At 38.6% G+C, this 4,387-nt stretch overlaps 1 pseudogene; it reads left to right on the forward strand.

The window, feature by feature from the left end:
- The first annotated feature begins 273 nt into the window (after positions 1-273).
- LOC122143965 lies at positions 274-3,850 on the forward strand (annotated as a pseudogene).
- The last annotated feature ends 537 nt before the right edge of the window (positions 3,851-4,387 follow it).

Genomic DNA, 4,387 nt, shown 5'->3' on the forward strand with positions numbered 1-4,387 from the left:
GTATTGTTACCAAGATGTAAAAAAGTGAATTTATGAAGAGTTGTGGTTGGTGTCGACATGTCACCAATCAGCCATTATGGTTTTTAATGTTTGTTAATTAATTAATTAATTAAGTAGGTGTACCATTTACATTATAATTAACACTCGAAGAATTGGATTTTTCTTAGGTACTTGTAATAATATGAACAAATAACAACATTGACAGTGGTAGTACCTGTTTGTCTTCATCCAGAGGTGCTGAGAGGCAGTTTAACTTTGTAGTTTATATTAGGAATGGAGAAGGTTGGTTCTTTCTGTTTTTGGTTTATGGAAGGTCTGTCTGTCCCTCCTCACATGCTCCGTTGGTAAGGTCTTCATGAGTCCTCACATACTGTTCTCTTCACTGTAATTCCACCTGCTATTATGGGTCCACTTCTGCTACAGAGATAGATACAGCCCCGAGGATGCTTGAAGGGTTAGGAAGAGGGTCGAAGTTTGAACTTTTTCATCTACCAACCCGACACCAAGTTGGCTGCCACCCCAACCTCTGATTTTGGCTTCAACCTGTTACCGTCGGCTGGCCTTTTGTGTGATCCCAAGACCAGCGTCTTTCTAATCCCCATGAGTCATCTTCAGCAGCTTTTTACCCAGATTTCACTGGGTTGGTGCCTTGACATTCCCTCATGGAAGCCCATGCTTTTCTTACAGCAAGTCATCATAACGAGCGTTTTATGTAGCCCTGAAGATCATTAATCTCAAATTAGTTTTTTTGCCATTTTGTCGCAGGGGCATCTGAACGTGCTGAGAAACAGATTTACAGGGGCCCTCCGCTACCACACCCTGCAAGACAGTCAGCTCAATGACAAGCTGAGAACCCTTCCTATCCTCACTCAGATCATCTGCCAAGGGCTTCAAGTCAGCAGATCGCATTCTTTTGGCTAAGAGTTAGTGTTTTTCCTTTTTAAATAGATAAGCGGTTGTGCATGTTTTTTCAAGAGCAGAGAAGAGCTGTACATGTTTTTCATTTATCTCTGTGTGTTTCAGAACTTCGTCTCAGGCTGGAATACATCAACAGTGTAGAGAAGCAATATGGTGGCACGCCCTCAAACTTTTTGGGGCTGGAGCTCGGGACCTTAAGGCTGTTAATGATTGGTTTAAACAGCAAACTGAGTGGAAAAAGTGGAACAAGTTGTTCCTTCACTTTCTGCGCTAACACAGCTGTGTTGCCCTGTGGGAGCAGCCTTCTTAAAAGGTAAATGGGCTCTGATTTATTCTCTTGCTCTTACTATATCTCTTATGCAGTATGTACTTTTAACAGAGGGGGAATGAGGTGCAAAATGAATGGGGAGCATGAAAAAATGTACATGTTAGAATATCTTTGTCCAGCCTAAAAAATATGCTTGTGATTTGAGCTAAATTTGTGACTTTTGAAATATGTTATTGAAATGTAATCTCTTTGACAAACTTTTTTGTGGAGATTTATGCTTGTCACCAGGCAGTGATATGAGTGATTTGTATTTATTGTTTTTGCAGGTAAATGGATAACTAGGTTCAGCAAAGCTAATAATAATGGAGAAGTTCCAGAGGGGATGGAGAAGCCCCAGCTCTTATTCCCATGATGGAGCAGGAGAATTACCCAGTGAAGATGGGTATTGACCCTGACCTTGGTTTGACTGCACGGTATCAGTACCTGTTGTTTTATGCATGTACAATTATTATATTAGAGGTGTTGCAGTTCCTTCTCCTTCTTTCCTTCCTTTAATGTGCTGTGCACTATACAAAAGAAGTTGACGATATGAACAGTAGAGGGGTGGCCAGTACCATTGCATTAAGGTTTTCATACTTTCAGTGCAACTCTACACATCTTTACACAATTGTATTGTGAACATGCCACATTTGAAAATGGAATAATGTGAAAATGATGATTTGTCTAGGTTGAGGGCAATATTTTTAGTTGATAACAACTTGAAATTTGGTTTGTTCCTCATTCAAAACTATCATAAGAAGGCTTGGCTTTAAAGTCAAATAACATATGGGTGAGCACATGATGTCAGAAGTATGCTTATGCAGAACTATCCCTTTAAATATGCACTCATTATGTTTTTGTCATAATTGTTGTTGGAATTACACTGACAATTAGTGGCGTGGATGCAGCATTATGCAAATGGTTTCAGTGCTACCCATGGCAATTGTAGTAAATTTGCTGTCAGCATTAATTTATTCTTTAAGTATAAGTGAACAATTACTCAAATACTGCGTAAAGCGAGCATATTCTGCAGTCACTGTGATCCTGCGTCCCAAAAGAATCAAGCATTTTTCATACTCACATTTAAAGTATTAGTTCACAACCCCCCCGCCCCCCCAAAAAAAAAATCTGAAATATTTCAGAGTTAGATGTAGAGAGGTGTACACTCAACAACAGATTTGAGAAATTGAGCATTACATTACTTTGCCACCAATGATGATCCTCTCTGGGGGCAATGGGCGTTGGCAAAATACAAACAGCTAATTACAGCACAAAATGACACTTAATGTTTGTAAGTGAAAAACTAAGGATGGGAATGTGGCAGGTGTGTAAGGGTATGGGCTCAGCGTCTAGGGTTTCGGATACAGAGAGCCCAGGTTCCTATGGAGGACGGAATAAGCATGTATTTCTTCTTACCTGATGAGGTGACACAGAATCTAACTCTAATAGAGGAAGCACTTACAGCTGAATTTGTCCAGGACCTTTCCAATACCCTCCATGCAGTACAGGTTCTGCTTACACTTCCTGTTATCAGGCTCAGTTACAGCACAGACCTGCTGCCCTCCCTCTCTGACCTGGGTAAAACAAAACCACCATTCCACATTTTTTGCTAGTTTATCACTTTATTGTGTTCTTATATAATTTGTCACTGTCTCCCTTATTTGTTCTCCTTTTTCAGGCCTGTCTGAATGGTTGGCAGAGACAGACCTTGTCAAAATTACCAATCAGCCAGTCAAGTTAAATGCTGTCCATCATAAGGTTGTCATGGAAACAGCTCCAGAGGGCACAGAGTATGCCAGCACCACCCCCACTGTCAACGGCCAGTCGCTGGCTCTAACGTACCGCGTAGACCGGCCTTTCCTCTTTCTAGTCAGAGATGAGCCATCAGGCGCACTTCTCTTCATTGGGAAAGTGCTGAACCCACGTGACATAGGAAGGGTATGAGACAGACACACTTACACTTACAAATAAAAACAAACGAGAGACCAGCAACTTATATATGAGCTAATTTTAAGCCCAAGTCTATAAACGGAAAATAAATATTTGATATATCTTGACTTACATGGCCATTTGGAGCAAAATGATCACAGCCCATTGACATTTTCAACATACTCAAACATTAGTTTGTGCACGCATTCAATGTCAAGCTATACTTCTGATGATATGGTCCACTTCTGCTTTTATAAGGGATTTTTTAATGGATAGATTAGTGTACATGTTCTGGATCTTAGCCATACAATCTACATTAGTATTGATGGATAATAACTTGATGCTCTGACTAACTTTTCACATACAAAAAATCCCTCAGGTATTAACAGCTGCTATAATGAATATGAAATTATGGTGTATGCATCACAAAAGCATATTATAATGGCCACCATCTTTTGTATAACACTTTTGACACCTTTGAGTGTACGAAACATTTATGACATTATGACCATATAAGTTTAATTAACAGTCCCTCAGCATGAAATTATGAAATTATACTCAAATTAAATTCAGTTGATAATCCCATATGTACATTTAATACCAGCAATAAACATACTGAATTTGTGTATTATGCTGATTAAAATAAAGTAAAAAAATAAAAATAAAAAAATAAATAAATAAAAATTTCAATCAGTATCTTCTTTTTCCCTGACATTTTTTTAAATCAAATGCTTAAATAACTGAAATGTACAGGTATTTTTTATTTATTTTTATTTTTTTTTGTATATTTTTAGTATTTTAGGAAGGGATAATTTAGTGGAGTAATAAGTGGAGTAATGAATAACCCCCAACAGGGTGATCAGGAGTCCGATGCGAAGCAGAGGGGTCTTGTATCACCCTGTGGGGGGTTATTCTGCAATAACAACCGACTGGCTGTACATTATCCTGCACATTACATTACTTGCTACGTGCCACATGGGTAAATAATTAGACGCAAAATATTGCTTTGAGTTGAAATATTTGAACGCAAAGCTTTCGTGAAGACAGCAGTTGTGAGCAAGAGGCAAATTCAAACTAAACGGACATTTAAGGGAAACGGTTCAGTCAAACCACGTATTACACAACATTACACAACATAATTAAGATGAAAATGTTTTAAAACCTTACCAGTTTGTTAGTTCTCTTATAATCCATTACAGCGTACAAAACAATCGTAGCAAAATGGCAGCAGCT

This window comes from Cyprinus carpio, unplaced genomic scaffold (assembly GCF_018340385.1).
Source record: "Cyprinus carpio isolate SPL01 unplaced genomic scaffold, ASM1834038v1 S000006547, whole genome shotgun sequence".
Taxonomy (NCBI): Eukaryota; Metazoa; Chordata; class Actinopteri; order Cypriniformes; family Cyprinidae; genus Cyprinus; species Cyprinus carpio.